Below are 26,200 nucleotides of genomic sequence, written 5' to 3' on the forward strand. Positions count from 1 at the left end.
GAGGCAGACTACAAATGACCATTTTTGAGTTCGACAGTTGTCATCAATGGCCAACATCTTAACACCGTCACTTTTAATTTAAAAAATATAAATTAATTGGGAAGAAAACTACTAAAAATGTGTTGAAGCCAAGAGCAAGATAGTGTCATGTTCTGTGCTGGATTACAGTGCAACAGGGCCAAATAATCCAAGCAATTACCTGTAAAAAGGTAGTTTTGATATTCCGGGCGAAATCATCCAAACAATATTTTGTTAAATTAAGTAAGTAAATATTTTTATTGCATCAACAATAATACATTTTACATGTAAAACTACAAAGAAATTAATAGCATAAATAGAGTAAGAAGCTGGCTTACACAGTCAATTATAAGTTTTTCTTCCGTGGTGTGCTTTAGTGTAAAGATATAAATTTTTGCGTTACGCTAGGGCTTGACAGAATGATCACATCATATGACTAGTCGATATATTAACATAATATTATTGCTTCATAAGATATATTAACTTTCATACGCGACTTAAGAGCCCGGTAACGATTTTAGAGCAAAAATGTAAAATTGACTGATTTAGTTGTTGAAATTGTCCATCTTTTGTTACGTAATATCTAAATAACAAGTATTGGTTTCTATTACCACGTCTTCTCATCTTGCCCTTTTAATAATTAGGTCGCAAGCGTGCGACCCCGGTAATATGTGATGAGACAGGACAGTTTTTAAAAATTCATCAAAAAATGATGGTGGTAAATTATACAAAATGTTTAAGAACAGTTTCAGCAAATGTTGTAGATTGTTTAAGTATCAGAATAATGTTGAAATTAAGTCGATTTTCAGAGAAAATGTCACTCGTTTTGAAGTTTACACTTCATTATACATGTACATTTACACTACTTCAAATTTATAATAACAAAAATGTAGTTTATTAAAGTTGAAGTACAGGATAGTTATATGTAATACAAAATTACCATTTTTAGCAGTCCAAACTTTCAAAATTTACAAATAAGAGCTTTAAAATCAGTGCTTTACGCGCGATTATCTAAACGTCCATCAGAAATATATTAATTATTACTAATTAAGTGAGCCTGTTTAAAAAAAAAATGACTTATTAAATTGAAAGATAACAGCACAGCACAGACGTGCTAATACAAACCATTACTTGTTATTTCTAATAGTTAGCAAAAGGTGTACAATTTCATAGACTAAATCTATCAATTTGTTATTTTTGCGACTAAAATCGATAATGGCCTCTAATAACAACGATTGGTGTACTACGAGTATTTCAAACATGCATAAGTTTAGCGGTAAATTTGAACTACGTTGCTTGATTTATTTCCTGGGAAGTATTGAAGGACCCGCCGTACAGTCAGCATCAAATAGATAGTGACGACCGAAGTGACCAAATATATCGAGACTTATCAATCCATGGTAACAAAGGTGTTACGATTATATTTGTTTACATATTTTGATTCTGACTATACCCTCGGTTATCAGTTTCGTTATTTAATTTTTTTAAGATACAAAAGGCGCTAATAGGATCTAATTATATTCGTATACATTTTTTATTTATATACAATAACAAAAATTGAAACAGTAGTCTATTAAGCAGTCAAATACCGATAGATGATTAACATGTGACATGACATCACTTTTTTTGATCTCACATAGATAATTTACACACTTGCATTTCATTTTTGGTCGCACGTTTGAAGTTTAACAGTTCTATTTCTCACAGTTCTATGGTTAAAAGTACCTACAGCGCTAACCTATCTAGAAAGAAGAAATTGATGTCATAAAACCCTCTAAAATCCGATCTGTCGGAACGTGAAAAATTTAACTCGGAAACTTCAGTCGTTTTTCAGAGCATCGAGCTCCGTACAAGAATCATTTCGATTTCCGAATTTCTTGTCCTTCATTCATTAGCAAGTTCAATCAGAGGGCCCACAGCCTGTGGTTATTTATTACCTTACATCGGCCCACACAATTACGGGAGAAGGAAAAACTTTCCCCATTACTGGCCCTCCATACAAAAAGGAAATGCAACCGATGTATAGGTGTAATGGAATCCGAGTTTCGGCTCAGATTCCGTTCTGATATGGATTGTGTTAGCTAAGTGGACAAGTACGAAAACATAATTTAGAGCAATGGATATGATACATTATTATACGTAAAGTATCTTAACAAACTTTTTCATAATATGCTTTTTTGTTTTTGGTTAATTCGTGTTGGATGAAGGTTAAAGAAAATGAAAAATGAATATGTTGAAAGGTCATTTTTTGGATTACCCGACCTTATGAAGAAAATTATCCGAATACACATTACCTTTGTTATTCCGCTTAGTTTTTAATAAAAAAATATTTCAGCTGATATCAAATTTAAGGGATTTTGTTACAATTTTGCAACAAGCTTAATTGTTTTATATCTACAAGACTATTGTCTTGAAGAAATCCGTTTATTTGCCGGTCCATTTTTTCCAAACTGAGCCTTATAGATAATTAGCTTAACCTGACTGAACTTTTATAATAAAGCAAGTATCCGTCGGCCTCAAACTAGGCACAGTCTGTATCTTGGATACATACTACACTAAATATAAATGTTTATAGGTAATAAAACGCAAATTCTTTTAGTATCGCTGTCTGTATGTAAATCGACCTTTTAATAAACAGCTACTACTAGTATTGCCACAAAACTGTCGAAAATTACTCCTATTGAACCAATCCATCAACGGACAACACAAAGTATTCAAACCCCAATTTTTAATAAATTTCAGTTTTCCTTGTCATCGTATTGTCGGCGCACCTGCGAACTGAATTACGAGGTACGTGCTCAGCGCGTGCCATGTCCGTTAGCCTTAACTTCCCTGTGAATTGACGTAAGTGCCGTATAGCTTGTATACAAGTTGCAACGTTTTACTCAGGCAAAGCAGTACGAAAGCCCAGCCTTCCTGATTCTTGGGCATATTGCTCCTTGAGGAGACATTGGCGTCCAAGGATTTAAATCCGGCGACGTTTATTTGAACAAATTGTAGGGTCGTAAAATGGTTTCCAAATTAACACGGGGCAGCTGTGTAGGTTAGGTTGCTTTATTATTGAGGTTAACTGGCCTTGTATATACGAACATAATAATATATTATAAATCCATACAAAGTTTTTGCATTATTTCTACGGTTAGACAAGTGTAGCGTAGACCTATATATAGTTAATAGTATCTGAATATTTTTCTGCACATAAAAGTGGCTTGTTATTCCCCACTTGTTATAATTTTGATTTACTATTTTAATTTATTTTTTCTTTAAGCATTACAGCTAGTGTGCATATCTAGTTGGTATCTACAACCAACTAGATATGCAGTTATGCACATGCATGAAACAGTTATTTTCACCACCTCTCTTAAACAACGGTTGCATAAAATACTATTTTTTCTCGTTATACTATGTGTAATGTAATATAAATGATATACATTTGGGCAATAAAATGATATTACAATTTTAAGTTTTGAAACTCGAATATTTATCAAAAATATTACAAAACATCGCATGCGGTGTTGTGGAACGTATTTATTTAAAAAAAAAAGTTATAAAATATTTTGACCACACCAATTGGTAAAGGCCCTCTTGATTGTTCAAAAACTAATGAGAAAGTTGCATTTTATCCACATGTGGAGCAAAATAATCAGATGCAAATTTTGAGTTGTTTCCTTACGTTAGCTGGTAGAATTGACTTTTAAATGATGATTTTGAATGATACATTATTTATTACGTTCATTTGGATTTAATTTGGTTTGAGTTTATTTGGTATTTCATAGTTAGGCGAGTGGCGTGAGTAACAATTTAAGGCGAAGGCGAAAATTGTTAATAAAGACGCCACGAGTATTTTTTGATTGAGTTAAACAACGTTGCATACAATACTTTTTCTACGACCAAGCACTTACTTTGAAATAAAATTGTAAATTTAACAAATATTTTTCATTTCATCTATCGCGATTTTGAAGGCAGAAAATTTTTTAGTGACTTCTTGGGCCATCACTTTATTTCTTCAGGCGTAGACACTAAGTTATCGTCTTCATCCATTTTAACTTGAAATACATACTGTTATTTAACATAAAAGTTAAGTTTTTATTCGACAACCAGACAACCACAATAACCTCATTCAAGAAGTAACAAAGAATGTAGGGTACGGGCGAGAAAATGAGTGAATGAAATTATAAAAACTTGTCTATGGTTCACTTATTTGTCACAGATGACATTTAAACAATGTATTTCATACAATATTCTTTAAGTGGTCATTACACGAAGTATCGAAAAGTACCAAAAATATACTGCGTGTATGCAAAAATGCGTTTTTGGGGAATAGACTAAAGACTTGTCTTGACAACTATAAGATAGGGTTTTAAAGATGTGTGCACGACCCTTTAAATGACAAATAAAAGTACGGGAGTAGAAAAAATATGTAAATACACTTAAACACTTTTTTACGGCGTAAATAACAAAAGCTTGTCTTTCATGATTCTTTTCATACAATAATTTGGCGCAGCCGTTAGGCCTGTGACGTCACAGGCCGCGTGATTTTTTAATGGGCAATTTTACCAGCTGTGCACGCGCCACCTTTATTTTCTTAGTTGTGCCTCAGTAGCACGATTGTATAATATATTATCGCAAATAGGCAAATTTTTAGATACGTCTGGAGCGCGAGCGGCCTTAAAAAATCTAGCGGCTGTCTAGGGATAGGTACCATACTTTAGTTTGCTTTACATTGCTACTGACAAGTTCAGCTTGACAGACTATATGTGACAAATACTATCCTACTTCGTTCTCCGGGACTTGACTAACTTCACACCAAATTACAGAAAACCGCAGCCAAATAACACGAGACCCTACCCTCATAGTGTTGTGTTCCTGCCGGTGAGTAAGGTTGCCAGATCTCAACGAGGGTGCGGCAGGTTAGGGTCGGCAACGCGCATGGAATACCTCTGGAGTTACAGGCATCCATAGGCGACGGTAACCGCTTACCATCAGGCGGGACGTATGCATGTTTGCCACCGACGTAGTATATAAAAAAACAACATCTACACACACATCTGAATTCATTTAGCGTTTTAAGCGTGAAGGGGTAACAGATAAAATAGCTACTCTCACGTTTCTAATTTTAGTAGGTTTATATAATATAGTTTATTTGAATAAACTGATAACAATTTAGTCAAAACTAAACAGAGGAACGAGTTGTTTAATTTTGCATACGAACAAATACGAATAAATGTAAATGCTAAGTAATCCGCAACGAAACTCTGAAACATATTTATAATACAAGAGCCTAAGGCGTCGGTAAAATGGAATATTCGCAGCGGCCTGGCCACCTGTACGGAAATGTTATTATCTCATTAGAGAAGCCTTTTCAGTTTCCTCAATTTGTTACGGACAAACGGAATTTTAATATCATTCGCATAATACTGTGCTTTGTAATCATAAGAAATTTAGGCTCTCGCGCGTACAGTCAGCATCAAAAGTAACGGATGAAACAACGCGCCAAAAGTATCTGATATTCCGGATAACTTTTCCAAATACATATAGATAAATTTCTAAAATTCACGCTCGAAAGTATATCTTTTACAGTCTTTGTTGCTCTATTATTAAAGACATCACTTTTGTTTAGCTGTTACAGAATGGTAGATACTTATGAAACCTTATTTGACCCGCTACTTTTGATGCTGACTGTACACGCTTCGTTAATTGCATGTGGAAAGTCATAGTTGTTTTTTTTACAGATACTTACCGATGTACTTTACAAGTAGAAATAATGCTGAAAAATTATATTTAGCTGATGGGGCCCATTTCTTGAACGGTATTAGACTAATAAATACATATTATCAGTCCACAAACTGACAACACACTAATAATATTAGCCTAATATGGTTCGAGAAAATAAGCCCCTGGTACTTAAGAACGAGTCAGTCATTTAAAATATTATTATCTAGATCCTGGTGATTTGTTAGTTAGTAAAATAAGCAAAAATACGAGATATAACACAGTCTTGGCATATCTTAAAATGATCCCAAAAAGCACGTAACATGTGAACGGCGTCAGCAGGGCCCATCAGCGTTCGTTTCGCATAATGGTATGAAAACTGTTCGTAATTAAACTGGCAGCCTCGGGCGTTCAAACAGCGTGTGACGTCGCTGCGCCAGAATGCTGCGACCTAAATATTTATTTACATTTCATTTGGGAGAATGGAGAATGTGGATACAAGAAGCATGAATATGTGGAAGGATGGATGTGGCATACAGTGAACTTAATTCTGTGGTGAATTCTAGTGGATTTTAGATAAACAACAGATAGAAATCTACATTGCAGGCGTTTCGGCTTCTACCGACGGTACAATATTGAGCGACCATTTAATTTTAATTTTTTTATGTACGAATAGTTCATAAATGATTTTTTTTTATATTGGGTTTGCAAGGTCTACAGCTCCCAGAGCCACTAGTTTCTATCATAAGAAAGTAATAATAGTAGGAAGATGTTAATAACAACAATTAACCGCTTACAAATATATGAAATATAAAATAATATCATCTGTCAAAATTATGACGCGGGCGTGACATAATTTGCAGTATTTCACGCCATTACTATTGAAATCGTATTTACCTTTTGCCTAAAAGGACATTGTTTAATAAAAACATGGTTTATTATTGGATTATAACTTAGTGACAGTATAACGAACTGTAATAGCTTTGTCGTCGTGTAACGTCGATAAACAAAAATCTGTTTTGCTATAAAAAAAAGTTATGCGTCATACATAAAAAAAATATATGCGTCGACTTGAGAACCTCCTCCGTTTTTTTCGCCGGTTAAAAATTATAATTCTTAGTTTACCACAGAGCATGCCATCAACACCGACCGCGACAAATTGTACGATAAATTCCATCCATTTCTTCTGTAACAAAAAGAAGAAATATATATTTTTTTAAGTGATTAGGGACCGCAGTAGCGTTATTGTTGTTCTAATCGCGGCGGTTATGTGGCCATGATATCAACACAATTAAATTTATCGAGGAAAGTGACATCGCCCTACGTCAACGCTGCAACAGCGTCGCTGCGATAACCGCATCCAAGTAACCAACCTTGTTGAATATTCTTGAAATGGTTGGCCTAGATTTAGAGCTAGGTGAAAGAGATTTTTTAAATGGCAACTTCGAAACAATCATGCAGCAAAATGCAGAAAGTAATTCCGAACATAAGGATGATGTGTTTGTATAGACTCTGTCTAATGAAAATAGATACTAAGATTAATTAAAGTTTTTAAATAGCATGAAGTTTAATATGCATAGGCATCCATAAGCTACGGAGACTGCTTTCTATTAGGCGGGCCGTATGCTAGTTTGGCATTAACATAGTATAAAAATACATTTCGTGTCAGTTGAGAATAATAAGTGAATTTACATTATTTTAAAGTTTTCATATAAATCACCAATTACGATAATAGTTTTAGTTAATTTGCTCACATACATCATAAATATTAAGATTGATTAATTTTTAAGAAAATTTTTGTGTAATTTGATAAGATGAAGTAGGAATTTTGATACTGGATATGAATATATTGAATGGCAACTAGTTTAGTATGCATACCATGGCAGGCGTCCATAAGCTACGGAGACTCATTATCATTAAGCGGGCCGTATGCTTGTTTGCCACCGTCAATATAAAAACATGCATTTCGTTTCATATACTAACCTGGTTAAATACTTACATTATCAAAATATTGAATGGCACTTTAAAAACATTTAGCCAAGTAAAAAGTATGTGCCTTCATTTTTGAGAGGTAGTTCTCTTAATTGCAAATTAATCTGCAAATTATTGATGATCATTAATACACATGGCGTAACTATATCTACCCCTCATTGCAGTGTGAATTTTTGGAAGCCGAAAGTCTTTGCGGATATCGTGTGTTAATGTTTGTTATATCTCTTTTTTTTTAACAGCTTAACAAATATACACTTCATAACTTTACATTTTAGTTAGTAATTTTAAGCTACTACAATATTCCTTGCAGGGTTTGGGCGGAGGTTACCAAATTCAAAATAGGTTCAATCCTAACTTTTCGAGATTCTTATTTAGTTAGGTAGCTTCTGAAATCGTCCAACTCTCATGAGGTCGTATTGGTTTAATACTGAGTAGGGGTATGTCTTATCCGCTAAAAATTAAATTTTGAGAAATTCAGGTTCTAAGTAAGTTCAATTACCTATGATTAAAGCAAATTATAACTGCGTCAAATTTAATAATGAACCCTTTTCTGATGAGGTCAGATTCTGCATACGTTTAATTCATTGACAGTGTATTTCTAATTTAGTTGGATTTTGATTAGGTTACTCTCGTAAGTGTCATTTTTAGTGTAAGTAATTTTCATGGTTCGTCATGCGAGTAATGCAATAACAGTAGGTACATATAAGGTACAGTACATATGGTGCAAAATTGCATGAATACTTTATGAATGAATCTCTTCTATTACTTATTAATAGTGCAAATATTAATTACTGATTAACCTAATAATCTTCATATGTCATGTACAAGAAAAATGATAAAATTAAAAAATCAAAACTACAATAACTTAACTTATTTTTTTTTAAAGGGAACCGCCTTCAAAAAACTGATCCACTGAAAAAACACAAAATAACTTGTATAAACCCCACTCCTATCCTTGTCCACGAGTCCCGTCCCTATCCCGTCGTGAAGGAATTTTCTGTCAAAAAGTAATTAATACCTAATAATAATAATAAAATAAATATAAACATCCTGGTAATAACTTAGTTTTTGAAGTCGGTCCCAATTATTAATAAATAAAATTTTGTTCAGAGATTATCATCAAACTCTTTTTATGGGCTTAGCAATGGAAATATTACAGACAAATAAGATCCAAATTCGCATAATGTAAGTACTAAGTAATTTGTATTGAACTATAAGAATAAATAAATAAATGTTCAATTAGTTATCATTGTTGCAATACGCTGTTTTTTATTTGCTGCCATTTTTAGCGGAAATTAGACTAAGTTTATTTTCCAGTGATTTATAACGGAAATGCCGAACAATATAGCAAAGCAACTAGACAAAAAATGACGTAATCGGTCGCGAGCTGACGGCTTACCAATCCAAGGGTTTACCAATACAATAGTTATGATAATTGGAATGGGTTCCTGGTTCATATACCTATATGTTATGACATTTTGTAATTTTGATTTCGTTTTTAATAACGCTACTGCGGAAATTTTTGACAACCAGTCTAGCCTAGTGGGTAGTAACTCTGCCTATGAAGCCGATGGTCCTGGGTTCGAATCCCGGTAAGGGTATTTATTTGTGTGAAGAACCCAGATATTTATTCGTGAGTCATGAGTGTTTTCTATGAATATAAATATTTATATATCGGGTGTTCCAGAAAGTATAAGCACGTCTTTGCAGTGCGGCCTTTTTGTTTTTTTATACTGGCTGAAAATAAAAAAAGATATGGAATTGTCAGTCGTTTCATTACCAATGTATATTTGCATTCTACGTAAATATTTTGTGCAAAATACTCAAAATGCGGGGCATTTCTCCAGAAAGGCGAAAACAGATTGTGCACAAATGGTGTACGATACCCAACATCACTTTAAAAGCGTTGGCGATTTCTGAAGGAATTAGCATCGGAGCCGTACGTACAGCTATTAAAAAGTATGGTAATGATTTCACCTTTTACGATGCACCTAAAAGTGGCCGAAAAAAGGGGCCTGTGGACCGAAATCTGGACCGTAAGATTGCACAGATGTTTCGCAGAAAAAAAGATTTGTCGGTTAGGGATGTGGCCAAAAAACTAAAAACATCGGCTAGTAATGTCCAACGTGCCAAGGCAAGAATTGGTTTGAAGACCTTTAAGAAGCAGAAAAAACCGAAGCGGAGCACTAAACAGGCCGCATGCGTGAAACCAAGGGCGAGAAAGTTTTATGATAGCCTTTTGTGCCGAAAATCTGCATGTGTTATTATGGATGATGAAACCTACATCAAATTCGACTATAAAATGCTTCCAGGTGACCAGTTTTACACTGTACGAAAAAATCAGGAAGTCGATAATGCCGAAAAATCGATTTTCATCGAAAAATTCAGCAAAAAAGCAATGGTTTGGCAGGCAATCTGCGAGTGCGGAAAGTTGTCCAAGCCATTCGTCACCACACAAACAATGAAAGCCGATACATACATCAAGGAATGCTTCAATCGCCGCTTATTGCCTATGATCCGTGAGCATAATGGTCCTGTTTTATTTTGGCCAGATTTGGCATCGGTGCACTACTCCAAGGCTACGTTATCGTGGTATAGAGACAACCGAGTCGATTATGTGCCTAAGGAAATGAATCCGCCGAACTGCCCGGAAGCCAGGCCAATCGAGACTTTTTGGGCTCTGACTAAGGCATATCTCCGAAAAAACACTAAGCCTGCAGATTCCATAGACGCTTTCAAGAGAAACTGGTCGAAAGCCTCTAAAGTCATCGGAAATAAATCTGTGCTGAAGCTTATGTCGACCGTTCGATCCAAGGTGCGATCTTTGGCTTACAATTGACGTTGTCCAAAATATGGTACCTGTATTTGTTTCGAAATAAGTTAAAATTTTGGATTAACCAATAAATCACTTGAAATTTACAAAAAATAGTTATTATATTTCATTTAGATCTTGTGCTTATACTTTCTGGAACACCCGATATTATATAGCGTTGACTGAGTACCAATAATACAAGCCTTTAACTTCGAATCGGGCCGTATGTAATTTTAAAACAGCCGCAAGTTCAAATGATTTGAATATGGTGCTAAGAAGGCTACTACTAACGTCACCTGATAATCTGACCTAATCACCTACTTTAAAAAAGTAAATATAAAAAATAATAATACCTATAATGTAGGTAAGAGGACTCCTTAACTCAAAACAACTTTTTAATTTAAAATTGCTACTTAAGTCCATAATTATTTAATGTTATTTTTGTAAAAATAAGCAGATTATTTTTTTAAACTTAATTAATTAGTCTTACAACAACAACAACTTTTTAATTTAAAATTGCTACTTAAGTCCACAATTATTTGATGTTATTTTTGTAAAAATAAGCAGATTATTTTTTTAAACTTAATTAATTAGTCTATAAATAAGATTTTAAAAACGCGCTCCAATTATCATTTAATATATTTAAGAATATATCATATGGCGCGATCGTGCCACATTTAGTCATCGCGTTGTTTTCTGGTGCATGGTCTGAATAAACAAAACAAAAACTTCATTTCAATATAAACTAAACCAAAAGCCAATATACTTAGTAAATCCGTTCAATATACACTTTATTGCCGTCCTCGCACACAACCGCACAACACACATCACAATTGTGCAAGTTGCAAATTAACATTAAACCTTTGACGCACGCGATCGGATGAAGCGATGGGCACGGCGCGGGCGTTCAGCAATAATGGTTTAAAGCAAACAGTGGCTAGTTAGCTGCATTTAACTTTGCCTAATGAAAATTGCGTAATTTGGGGTAGGTCCCATCCAAAGTGGAAATGCCGCCAGCATCACGGGCCAAAAGACTGGCAACGGCAGGGAGCCCTCGTAAATTTATTTTCCCAAACTTGCAATGAAATGTTGACATTTCTTACCTATGTATACTACAAATTAGGTACGGAAATACTAGATATCCGGTGCGATGAGTGAAGATGACATGTCAAGGAATGTCATACAGCCTTACACATCTAAATAAAGCAACCTTCTTTTGTTTTTAAACGTCAAATTGTGACACGTCTTGGCATTCAACCATAAAAAAACGATCAAGTGCGAGCTCGTTTTACTCGCGTACCGAGGGTTCCGTACAAACCCGAATTATATCATGTAAGTATAAAGGCGAGAGACTTTTGAACAAAAGTATGCACCTATATTAAGTATAGTTGTGTAAAGCAAATTACTATCGGCAAATTGTCTTACTAATTCGATAAAGATAAAAGACATTTATTCGTGACAGTCACAAACATGTAGGAATATGTACAAGCAACAAAAACAGAAGAACAGAGCATTAAGTGCGCATCACGAAATGAACCCAACTCAGCATAATTCTAGCTATGAAGCCAGCGCTGGTCTTCCGTAGGACCCATTCGGTGATCTCACGACAAATAACATTGAAATCGAATAGATAGAATTTGCGCGATGTAATGCACGTATGTTGGTTTTTCGAGGATAATTCATAATTTATTGGATAGGAGGATAGATCATGTGAACCGATTTAAAAAAATGATATTATATTTGAAAAAAGGTGTATGTAATGTAATTTCATAGAAATTTCAGGGGTAAACACACGTAAAGTTGGTTAAACTGCAAACTAAATTCGGAAAGGTTTTTTGTTAGTCCAAGATAGAGCAACTGATTATATTTTTCCTGTAAAATATATAGTAATGTTAATATTATGTAAAAAATCATAATTTTTCGTCCGTAAACTTCGGAGATACGGGGGAATGGTATTTTTTTACAGGTTCCTTAATGTATTTATTTTTCTCTATGAAAAAAAAAAATGTTTTAGAATTTACAATTTGAGCTCTTTCAAATTATAGCCCATTTGAACTAGTCAGTAGACTTTGAAATTTTCCCCCCTCTTCATATTGGGCATTTTCCATTGTTGAAAAAAATACTTTCAATGAGTCTGGGTTAGCGTTGTTCATAACTATTTCAAATTTCAAATCGATAGCTTAAGTAAGTGGTTTTCGAGATATTTAGCGATGTGACAGACGGACAGACGGACGGACAGAGTCGCACCATAAGGGTTCCTTTTGTTACCTTTTTGGTACGGAACACTAAAAACCTATAAGCAATATTCTGCCATTATGCTTTTTTTTCTTTTTTCATTATTACTTCAGGGTTATTAAAAGGGGAAAGAAAATTACGAAATTCTGTATGACTGAAAAAAAAAAATCTTTATAGGGCTGTAGCTGTAGTGGCCGAGTGGATATGACGTCCGACTTTCAATCCAGAGGTCGCGGGTTCAAATCCTTGCTCGTACCAATGAGTTTTTTGGAACTTATGTACGAAATATCATTTGATATTTACCACTAGCTTTTCGGTGAACGAAAACATCGTGAGGAAACCTGCATACATCTGCGAAGAAATTCAAAGGTGTATGTGAAGTCCCCAATCCGCATTGGGCTAGCGTGGGGACTATAGCCTAAGCCCTCTCGCTCATGAGAGGAGGCCTGTGCCCAGCAGAGGGACGTATATAGGCTGAATTATTATTATATTACTATATAGGGCTGTGTCTCCTAAACCGTGCGTCGTAGCGCAAAAATAATCAAATATTCGTTCGCCTTTGGATAACCCCAAAATAATAATAGAAAAAAAGAAAAAAGAAAAAAGCGTGGTGGCGTGAATAACCCATCACGTTAGGACATGAAACAATGATCATCATATTTTATTATTATTTAATTGCAAGTTTGAGACAGGCTGCACTATACAAATCTCGACGAGAAATGGGGTTGCCGGCCGCGTATCCCTAACCGACTCGCTACGCTCAGCCGTCTATATTTACTTGGCCTGCAACCCTCCGTTTCTTAATAAATGTACTATTTCTTAATAAATCCACTGAAATTTAAATCTTAACCAAGCATGAGACATGTTTAACATAATATGTGTCATTCGCAATCAAAAGGTACCACATTGTCGCTTATGGATCGACAATGTGGTATAAATCGAAAATATTACAATAAATTATTTAATATAATATCAATATTTTATATCCCGGGTTATAAAATTTATGCTTACACTATAACAAAAACATACATACATACATTTTGACGACCGGTCTGGCCTAGGTAGTGGGTAGTGACCCTGCCTACGAAGCCGATGGCCCCGGGTTCAAATCCTGGTAAGGGAATTTATTTGTGTGATGAACACAGATATTTGTTCCTGAGTCATGGGTGTTTTATATGCATTTAAGTATTTATAACTATTAATATATTATATATATATCGTTGTCTATGTACCCCCAACACAAGCCTTAATGAGCTTACTGTGGGACTTAGTAATTTTTTGTAATAATGTCTTAAAATATTTATTTATTTCCTTATTTATCCCATAAGTTGAAGGTAATAAAGTTTTATAATGTAAATCAGGGAAAAAGGAATTTATGTGTATTCGAAAATAATCGTGGTCGTTTCACCCTTACAGATAAGATTTCAAGTGGCGGACAAATCAGAGATAACAAATGCAGTTTAAATCAGCTGGGAAAAATTACCTTTCTCCATTGTTTAAAGACATTTCTATAGTTAGATAAAGGTTGTTGAGATTAACGGCCCGATTCGAAGAATGAAATACGATTCGAAGTTCTGGTTTAGATAAGTTCTCATTTAGATATCGTTTGTATGTCGTATAATTGACAGAAGCAGCTCGATTCAGGCAATCAATGTCACTTTGACATAAATCGAAATAAACGTCAATTTTGATATGTCGTTTAGCTATCGGTCTTTTAAAGATCTTTCCAAGATCTTAAATCGAATCGGGCCGTAAGTCACGTTTAAGGACAAAGAGTTTATAAAGTTTCAGTTTCTTATTTTTTTTTTTTATTATGTCGCCAAGTGTTTATATATATATCCGACAAGATTCTAATGTACGTAAATGTTTCCAAGGATTTATTAATTATAAACGATCAAAATTATATTTATATATATATATATATATATATATATATATATAAATTTTTTATATAATTAATAAATCCTTGGAAACATTTACGTACATTAGAATCCTGTTGTATTGAAAGATTTCTACTTTTTTTAGGGTTCCGTACCCAAAGGTTAAAACGGGACCCTATTACTAAGACTCCGCTTTCCGTCCGTCTGTCCATCTGTCACCAGGCTGTATCTCTTGAACCGCGATAGTTAGGCAGTTGACATTTTCACAGATGATGTATTTCTGTTGCCGCTATAACAAAAAATACTAAAAATCAGAATAAAATAAATATTTAACGGGGCTCCCTTAGATAATGGGTACGGAATCCTTCCTTCGCAAGTCTGGCTAGCACTTGGCCGGTTTTTTAAGAATATTCAATATTAAATGTTGAAAACTTATTTGTAGGGTGGAGATTTTCTGTGGGTTGTGTTGACACAATTCAAGTACCCATTGCTTAGCGGCCGTGTTAGATCATGGTGTATTTTTTAGCATAGTATCACGAATACCCTTGAGCCAGCAATTTGTTTTATTAATGTAGCCATTGTTTGCGTAGGTAGCAGTTATCGCTTTGCTACTTATGTCAGAATCGATACAATAATACAAGTGTGTCAAATTGGTATGGGTAAATGCAACATGAGTCTTGAATGAAAGATAAAACATTACAACATTGAGAAAATGGGAGTAGAGGCAAAAGATATTAAACTAAGGCAAATTGTTATTCGCCTCCTACTATTATTTTTTGAAGTCGGTTAGAATAATCAATCTATTTAAAACCGAATATGCCAGTGATCAAACATTTACCTACCGATAGATTTTTGTCACATTGTAATCCGTCAATTTCTCCTCGGCGACTTTAACAAAACACAGTCGGAATCCTGAATGTATCTATATATACATATCTTCCCAATACGTCGTCAGGCGACTGATTTCCTCGTAGCGTGGGTGTGACGGTTCGCTTTTAGATATAAAAGCTGCGAGTTTCATGTTTCGCATGCCAAACCGACAAATTGAGTCGCTTAGGAGTAACTAGGTTAAATCGAAAGAAACCATAGTTTCTTCACGAGTCGGGTATAGACTTATGCCTTTGTATTTCATTGTTGTTAGTTACCTACGTGGCACTGTTTTGGTGAGCACTGTCTACTGTTATTTGGAGATACTATATGAGTGCGTAGTTTATATATTTTGTTAATTCACTGGAGTAGTAGGACGGTAAAATATTCACCTAACTTTATATTTATTAATAATTATTTTTAGTTCTAAAGAACAAGTCTAAATAAAAATAAAATAATCATTATACCTGCATAGTTTACCGTGCTATTAAATGCGATGAAAGACAATTAATTATAGGCCATACCTCTTGCAATAACATCCAATAAAATGTACATAAAGCAGCTTGTAACAAAATATACTTATAGCAGCATAATAGCCAAAGTTTAAAACTCAGATCAATTCTATCCACCCAATTGGTGTTTCTTGGTTGTCGTACCTTGGGACGACATACCTCGGACAATTAGAATTTTGAAATCGTGTAATGAATTTACGGCAGCATGAATGTTCAGAACTGTCAAGCACATTGTACGTACCGAACTTAAATTTACGTGTCCCTGTTGCTGTGTTCTCGTGAAAATAGAGAAATTGTATGAAAGCAGCAGTAATGCCTGTCACGTCAGTTCCGCGGCCGCCACGCGTGGAGACACATAAACGCACTGACTGCGCGTATAACGTTGCGTGTTACAGTAGGCTAAGTAAATAACTACAATATTAAATTTCTCAATGAATCGCATAGCTATTGTATTCAGCAGCGTTAATTATTTTTTCACCACACCAACTGGTAAAAACCCTCTCGATTATTCAGAAACTAATGAGAAAGTTGCATTTTATCCACATGTCGGGCAAGGTAATCTCATGCAAATTTTGAGTTGTTTTCGTATGTTAGCTGGTAGAATTGACTTTTATGTTAAATAATGATTTTGAATGAATGAATTTTTACGACGTTAAATTGGATATTATTGGCATTATCCCGTTGGTGGGGTGAAAAATGTGTAGGCCGTGTACTTTTGTTGTGTACTATGTATATATTTTTGTTCTAATTCTGCTAACGGTAAATTTAATCTTAAGTTTTTTGGTAAGGCTCAGTTGTCTCGCAAAGAAAATCAAGGTATATAACCGAAGTTTATTTGCAACTACGCTGTCTAAAGTTTTATAACTGGTGCTTGTACCTCATCTACTGTCTTAATACTCACTATGCGTTTGCACTACATAACGCGACATGAGAATAATTTACGATAGTGTATGCAGTAAGCAAATTTTTGAGTGATTTATGAAAGACAACGAGATTGGCCTGCATTACCACAATCGTTGTGCTGCGAATTATTATATTATTAGACTAGCTGTTGCATGCGATTTTGTTTACATGGATTATTTTTTGCCTGCAGTATCACAGTGACAGTCACATATTTTTACCATAAAATAATTTACATAAAACATTAATAATCTCTACTGCAATCCAGTTGGAATTAGCAAAAGCAAGGTACGCTTTTATGTTTAATCTAATTTTATATTAATAAGGCTTGTGTCTATGATTAAATTCACTCTTCCTAAACACAAACTGACACAGACTGGACACTTGTAAACTTCAGACAACAAAGCATGATGGAACCTTTTCTACGTTTATACTCCTATGATAAATTAGGTGATTTCCACCGACCGGGTTTATCGCACCATAGAGACGCGTGTTTATTTGGACTGTAATGTGGAATGACGCTTGACGCTCAATTCGGACCCATATCCGGTGGCGCTTGACGTTTATGAGGGTCCGAAGCATACTAACATCGCCGAAAGTAATCCAATATATCTATAACGAGGTTTGATGTACTTTCAACTCAAAGGTGTTTCGGCGAAGCTCTGGTTGTAAGCATTGATAGATTTGTCTCGGTTTGTGGGAGTCAAAGGAAGTGACAATTAGTTATAATATCTGTAGAATTAGGTAGTTACCACAAGACCTACACCTGTAGGTCTTGTAGTAACTAGGTATCATTTTATTTTAATTATTGTATTGTATTGTATATTAAAAAAATAATTAATTTTCCGCAACTCGACGACTGGCGCCTGTTTTGCGTGACATGTGGGGGTGGGCTGGTCCTGCCAGCCCAGCTCCTCGAGGAATCCTATCAAACCTTTAATGTTGAGTAGGACCTCGGGGAGGTCTCTCCGGGTTCCGAGATGTTTTGCCCTGTAATGGAGTCACTCCGCTGCATTCTAGCACCACGTGAGAGGCTGTTTTTTCTGTCTCCATGCATCCTCGGCATAGGGGATTGTCTGTGACACCTGTTGTGAAAAGATGTTTGTTAAATAGTCCATGACCTGTTATGACACTGGTTACCATACTCAGTCGGACCTTCCCTAGTTTATTTTAATTATTAGTCCTATATATTATACTTATCTATATAACAGTGATGAATATGCGTGAAAATAATTCCTCAAATATTGTATCGATACAGTTACTGCAATGGGAGTTAATTGTTCGTAAATAGTCTAATGAGTCCCAATTTAACATTCGTGTTCACAATTAATACGTGAGTATGTACACAAATGCACAAATAAAGAACGGTTGACTTTACAACCGTAAAATATTCGTCCAAATTACAGCGGAGTAGTCGCTGTAATTTGGTAATCTCGTTTTACGTTTAATAACAACTTTCATTGTTTTTTTCCGCAAAATAATTTGCCGCCCCGAAAGCCTTTTACCGGATCTTTCACAAAGTGCCTATTGTGTGACAGCACAAAGACCTCTGACAGCGCGTATCTTTTAACAATCCACTGTAGCAATTTATTATATAAATACTCCATCATTTGTGGTTTTAATAAAGGCATTGTTCTTCGCTCAGGGGAGTAACAAATGGTGCAACGCAGGCGGGATTGAGTACCGAATTAACTGATTCATCCACTCAGATTAGTAAGTTGATAAATAAATTTGGATTTTGGAATGATTATTTGACTTTTAGAGAATCGGATCGTAAGTTGTTTTGTTATGGTTCTGTTTGATCGACTTGTAGACTCGGTTTGTAAGTAGTTAAGGTTGGCTATATTATTTATACTTTACACGTAAATATACAATCTACAATGCCCGTTCAAAAATATCTGGTCTATTTTTTACATAAGCTTGAAAACACCCTTTAGGGTCGGGTCGGGAACAGTGACTAGGATTTTTCTGACAGCCAAACTATAAAGAAAAATTTGTTGTACCGAGCTGAAATTTACACTCAACGTACTTTGGTTATTCATCTGTCTCCCTGCATTCTGAGTTTTTCAAGTAGAAAAATGAGACTGAGAATGAAAAACCGACCAAGTGCGAGTCTTTATATATATAAAAACGGCAACAAAATTACGTTGTATGGAAGCCCCCTTCAATATTTTTTTATTCAGATTTTTAGTATTTGTTGTTATGCATTTGCAACAGAAATACATCATGTGTAAAATTTTCAACTGTCTAACTATCACGGTTCATGAGATATGTACATTACGGACTCGTGACAGACGGACAGACAGACGGACAGCGGAGTTTTAGTAATAGGGTCCCGTTTTACACTTTGTTTTTCTTTAAGTAGAATTAAATACTTATTTATCAGTAACAGTCATTAGGGACGGTAAACATGATGAAGACATTGAAAGGAGAGTGTTTTTTTTTTTTAAAATACTACGTCGGTGGCAAACAAGCATACGGCCCGCCTGATGGTAAGCAGTCTCCGTAGCCTATGTACGCCTGCAACAGAGGAGTTACGTGCGCGTTGCCGACCCTAACCCCCCCCCCCCCATGCTGGAAATCGTGTGAATGGGGCACTCAACGCTTTTATGAGCAGCCAGAAGGTGTCGCAAAAAGCACGGTTAGCTGTGCATAGAGGGGTGTTGGTGCCTACACTTATGTATGGTAGCGAAAGTTGGGTATGGCAGAAGAAACATCAGAGTCAAGTGAATGCAGTGTAAATGAAAGCGTTGAAAAGTGTGTGTGTGGTGTAAAATTACAAGATAGAATTAGGAACAGTGTGATAAGGGAAAAGTGTGGACTGAACGAAGATGTAGTGACAAAAATTGAGAAAGGTATGTTGAGATGGTTTGGAAACGTGGAAAGAATTAGTGAAAGAAGGTTAACAAAGAGAGTGTATAAGGGAAAAGTAGAAGAGGGAGCTGGAAGGGGTAGACCTCGGCGAACTTTCTCTGATCAAATCGGGGAAATCCTGAAGAAAGGCCAGGTCAAGAGCACCCTAAACCGAGCGTGTATGAGGAATGTCATGAAAGTGAAGGAAGCGAAAGAGGTATGTCAGGATCGTAGCAAGTGGAAATCCGTGGTCTCTACGTACCCCTCCGGGAAATAGGCGTGATTATATGTATGTATGTATCAATGTAACAGTCATGTAAATGTTATCTTACCAAAACACTTATGATAATTTTTAATTATTGAGATTAACTCATTCTCTGCCTTTTTTTCTTGCAGTTTGGAATCTACAAAAGTTTCCTTTCTATTAATGTTTCATCAAATAACAAATGTGATGGTCATAATATAAAGTAAAACAAATCAAAATAATATAGCAAAAACAATATATGTCAAGGAGGGAAAAATGGTTCGGAAAAAATAACCGGGTACAGTGGCTCACTCACCCTAATTTCAACATGAGAGGCTATTTGCTTCCCTGCCAATACAGCAGAAACATTCAGTAATCGCACAAATTCAAATGAACGAGTAATGGTAATTCTAATACGTGAGGGTGCTACAGTATTTAACGATATTTGGGTGACTGAACCACTGTTTGCGTTGAGCCACTGTTCTCGCCTTAGAACTAGTATAGACTTAGTAGTAGTTGTAAATGGGTTAAAATATTTGTTTCTGGTAACCCATCGTGTGTGCAAATTTAGTACTAGCCACACTATTTAATTATAATATATAACTTCAAAAGCAGGGTCACTACTATCTAGGCAAAAGTGGCCAGCCTTTAGTTAGCATTATTAAGCATCGTTAGAATGAAATGAAATAAATAAGTGTCATTCTAGGTACCGCAATAACTACTAAATTAATATAGAGCTTAATTTCCCCGATTTATTCAAAATACTCTTGTTGAGTGGTACTTTTTAGGGTTCCGTAGCCAAATGGCAAAAAACGGAGCCCTTATAGATTCGTCATGTCCGTCTGTCTGTCCGATTATGTCACAGCCACTTTTTTCCGAAACTATAAGAGCTATACTGTTCAAACTTGGTAAGTAGATGTATTCTATGAACCGCATTAAGATGTTTACACAAAAATAGAAAATAAAAAACAATAAATTTTGGGGGTCCCCATACTTAGAACTGAAACTCAAAAATCTTTTTTCATCAAACCCATAAGTGTGGGGTATCCGTGGATAGGTCTTCAAGCATGATATTGAGGTTTCTACTATAATTTTTTTCTAAACTGAATAGTTTGCGCGAGAGACACTTCCAAAGTGGTAAAATGTGTGCCCCCCCCCCCCCGTAACTTCTAAAATAACAGAATGAAAAATAAAAAAAAATATATGATATACATTGCCATGCAAACTTCCACCGAAAAATGGTTTGAACGAGATCTAGTAAGTAGTTTTTTTTAATACATCATAAAATTAAAAAAATAAATAAAAAATCATTAAACCCATACGTGTGGGGTATCTAGGGATAGGTCTTCAAAAATGATATTTAGGTTTCTAATATCATTTTTTTCTATTGTTTTGAACCAGATCTAGTAAGTAGTTTTTTTTAATACGTCATAAATGATATATTCGGTCAATAATCGCAGTTCTTTAAGAAAAATAAAGTACATTTGCTTGCGTGACTTCAACGGAAAAGAGTCTTCGGGATCAGCAAACAGTGCATGAAAAAATTATTGCTTCCTTTTATCTCAACTGCATTGATATGATACGTTAATCTGGATGATTTACATTTCCCTCATTATGTGAATCTTTTGTAAGAGAGAAGCATGTGGTGTAACTATATATTTGAAAATAAAATATATGGTTGAGGTCTAGGTACATAATTGAAAATCGAATATTGCAAAAATTTCAAGTATGTAAATAATAGTGTTTGACTACCGACAACGAGCGGTGTATGGAAGGTAGAGTAGAGTTAAGGAATAGAATCTCGATATACCAATAAGTGTCTGATAAAAAAACATAAATAGGTGACGCTAAAATTACCTAGAATACTTCAGAAAAAAATCAAATCATAGCGCATATCACTCCGTCAATAACGCCTAGGTTCTTAGCTACTCTAGCGCTACCCTGGAGATAATTGGAACTATTATTTATAGCTGACAGCTGGACACTTTTGCAACACTTCTGCCTAAGGAGATTCTACTCCTTGCCTCTACCTTCTATAGAGCGGTGTGTGAGGTGTCATTGAGTAGGATAAGTATGTAAATAAATCGACGTGTTTATTTTGGAAAATGAGAAGTACCATAATAAGTTGGGTTACTTTAACCCGAGGGTAACTTAACCCTGCATTAAAAAAGAGTCTAATGAAAATATATCTACGCAAAATGTTATTAATAAAAGTCTTGATATAAACCTGCTTAGCCAACACTTCTCAAATTCGACAGTTTTTACAGGCTCAGCAAAAGCTCGCACTCTAAGAGATCTTTCTAGATTCCTAATTCCCCACTTTCCTCCATTTTTCCTTACTTAGCTGACTGACAGTGATGTCAGAAAGAACGTTCTCGCTATCTCGTCTCAGTTTCAGTAGCCTATGTACGCCTGCAACTCCAGAGGAGTTACATGCGCGTTGCCTACCCTAACCGCACCCTCATTGAGCTCTGGCAACCTTACTCACCGGCAGGAACACAGCACTATGAGTAGGGTCTAGTGTTATTTGGCTGCGGTTTTCTGTAAGGTGGAGGTACTTCCCCAGTTGGGCTCTGCTCTAGATCTGGTATGACATCCCCTGTGCTGTGCCCTACCACACAAAGCGATCTCCTAAGTCCTTTCCCATTTTTAAAAATCTTTTGAAGTGACATTACTTATCGCTGTATATATTTATTGTGCATCGTATGTATGTTCATATTATTTTAGTTTATAAAATATTTTTCTTTGGTTTGTTGATTTATATGTATATTGGCACTACCTGTTCAAAGTTGCAAGTACATAACTTTCCTGCTACCCAAGTTCTGTAAGAGATAGCTGTTTAGCAATAAGACCGCCTGTTGTTACCTAGTCTTATACTTGTATTTCGTTTTCTGTGTAATTTTAAAGTTTAAACTTGGTGCACATTAATGAATATATTATTGTTACAGATGTCAATTTACCATAAACCTGCACCAAATTAATCCCGATGGTTAAAGATATCCTCCAAGGCCAATGTACATAATTTGAATTTACTCTCGTAAACTGGCCGCCTATATTTACGCCTATAGGTATAGGTACGTCATATAACTCTTACTCTTCAATACGGGGCCAAAACTACCGTTAGAGATGTTCGGGTTGTTTGATTTCTATACATATATGTAAGTAGGTACGAGTAGCATTACTTTTCTTTTTAATCCATCGAAATGTTACGTAACTTAATCAGATACTCGTAGAGTCGGATCGCACGTCGGTCGTGGCTTGCGCCTACCAAACAAGCTTTGAGAGATGAGGGAATCCCTTGTAACTATATTATTCGAAGTCACGTTCTGTCGAGTACCCAAGCTTTGTACTGACGTTTTAATCACACATCGCAGTTAAGATCCTTCGGCAGACCCGAGATATTTTCTCTCATGGATGTTCATTACTTACAATAAATAGCCGAATCCTCCTCTAATTGTCAGCAAAGTGACGAATGGGGCCATATTACAATATAGGTGTGTAAACTACACGTCATTCAAAACTACCTAAAGTAGAACTAAGATATTATCAATTTATTTTACACAATTATTGTTATATTTTAAATCCGTCCTATACATGTTCAATAACATAAAAAGTTTTGAAACGAATAAGCAATAGGTACTTAGCTGAATGTTTACTTATCTGTGGAACAAAAGTTTTTCTAATAAGCGACAGTAAGTTGGGGCTGAAACTTCGTCAAGTTGGCCTTGCCGTGGTCGTCGCGTCAAAACTCAATAAGTTCGAGCCAAGTGGTGCCATCGTGCGGGTTTCATGATACGAGACTTGCCAGTCTGGCGCAAACTACGTGGTCTTGTAGAAGATACCTACGAAGTTTGGGTTTAAAACGTGTTATTCTATTTATTACATTGTTATCTAAAGTTGTACTTAATGGTGCATCACAATACAACCAACGGGAATTCGTTTGTTTATTAATGCCAAATGCGCCTTAATTACGGATCACACCTACAAAATATATTATTCAAAACACGCTGACACAAAAGATAGAAATGCGTCGCATGAAACGCGTCATTGCGTACTAGTATGTACGTTGGGTTAAGTTAAGTTTCAATGTACTTGTTCATAAAACAGGCATTATCTTGTATTTTCTTATATCGACGATTAAAATTTAATTCTGAAATAAATGTTTATTTAATTTAATTTAATTTAATTTAAAATAAGTTGAAATCTTAGTATAGAGAAAGTATAAATCACTCGTAAAAGGATATCGCGCAAATCCATCTAGTCTCAAGGAGATTTAAGTAGAATTGGAATCCTGAAAAATGTCTGCGGAACATGCAGGCCATTTTCAATTCTAGGATTAGTGACCAGTTCTGAGAGAACAAAGTGCAATGGATGATATCACGCACTAAATACTTATATTATGAATAATATATTTATGTCTTGGTATTTATCATAAATACCACTTAAATGTGTAAAATGTCTTTTTTATATATGTATATTTTAATAAAATCTATAATAAATCTTTAATTAAATTATCTATTGCCGCTAAACATTGTTTGGGAGCGATCACTGATTAACCATAAGACCGCCTGTTGTCTGCCTCTATCTTTAAAATATTAATAGAAAAAATAAATAAATATTCGGGGAAAATCTTACACAAATCGACCTAGCCACAAACTAAGCAAAGCAGGCATTATACACAGTGCCATAGATATTCTAGTTTCCCTATTCTATATTTGACGACCGGTTTGGCCTAGTGGTTAGTGACCCTGCCTACGAAGCTGATGATCCCGGGTTCAAATCCTGGCAAGGGCATTTGTTCATGTGATGAGCATGGATATTTGTTCCTGAGTCATGGGTGTTTTCTATGTATTTAAGTATTTATAAATATTTATATATTATATATATGCTTGTCTAAGTACCCTCAACACAAGCCTTATTGAGCTTACTGTGGGACTTAGTCAATTTGTGTAATAATGTCCTATAATATTTATTTATTTAATTAGATACGAGTATCCAACATCTGAAGTACAACTACAATACCTACATATTTATTCCTAAATAGTTACTTATACTTAGTTACCTACTAGAGGTAAGTATACGCTACGAAGTCACTCAAACCAACAATATTGACACCTTATTAAAATAACCATGCTACGAAATCAAATATTTCTTTTGGCTATATTGCGAAACCGGTTTAAATAAGTAATTACTTTCTTATTTTCACAAGAAAACTTACAAGTTCACCTAAACGGAATAACCGAGAATGTTAAATAAAGTTGCAAACTTTTTAAATTTCGTAGGAAACGCTGTTGGTACATTTTTCTGCTACAATGTTGTCAATCAGTCACAGCCAGTCCACGTATTTCCTCTTCCAGTTTTCTCCTTACTTTGCTGATTTGATTGAAAACTTCTCTTCGCGCACCTGAGATCCCTTTTCTATAGGCGCTTGCGAATAATGTGAATCGTTTTTCTTGTAAATGCTATAATGTTGGCGTATTATAGGTACAGTTGATTTTTTTAAAGGTGTTGACTAGGTTTAATATGTAATAATAACTCTTGCGACGTATTATACGCACCTATTATCAAATATCTTCGTATTACAAGTAGTATTTTTGGTGGTAAAGCTATAAAAAATCTTTTTACGTTGGGTCATAAATAGTTTTCCTATTTAGGGTTCTGTACCTCGAAAGGAAAAACGGAACCCTTATATGATCACTTTGTTGTCCGTCTGTCTGTCTGTCTGTCAAGACCCCTTTACTCAGGAACGCGTAGAGGTATCAAGCTGGAATCTAAATCAAATACTCAGGTCTACTGTCCCTTGGACGCATGAAAAAATAAAACTTCTGAGCCAACGCAATCAAAAGGTACAGCCGTTTATGCCGCAAAATACAGAGTACTTCCCGTGAACTCAGCATCTTGAAATTTGGTACGACGCAACGTCTTATAGCACAGATAAAGAAAAAAATTCAAAAACCGTAAATTTTTAGTTACATTACATATAATAAAAATATTTTTCATAATTTATATAACTCGATTGTCGTGATGGGTGAACTTTTACTTATATACCTACAGGTTTGTACGGAACCCCCGGTGAGCGAGTCCAACTCGCACTTGGCCGGTTTTTTAAATAATATTTAGATAAAACGCCACTAAAGTAAATAATAAAACCTATAGTATATAATAAAACATAAAA

General features: G+C 35.1%; 1 long non-coding RNA gene across 1 annotated transcript; it reads left to right on the top strand.

The window, feature by feature from the left end:
• The first annotated feature begins 226 nt into the window (after positions 1-226).
• Positions 227-23,970, top strand: LOC133517055 (uncharacterized). Its single transcript, XR_009799318.1, has 3 exons — positions 227-261; positions 2,761-2,808; positions 22,974-23,970. It is a non-coding gene; the product is annotated as an uncharacterized LOC133517055 (long non-coding RNA).
• The last annotated feature ends 2,230 nt before the right edge of the window (positions 23,971-26,200 follow it).

This window comes from Cydia pomonella, chromosome 4 (assembly GCF_033807575.1).
Source record: "Cydia pomonella isolate Wapato2018A chromosome 4, ilCydPomo1, whole genome shotgun sequence".
NCBI lineage: Eukaryota > Metazoa > Arthropoda > Insecta > Lepidoptera > Tortricidae > Cydia > Cydia pomonella.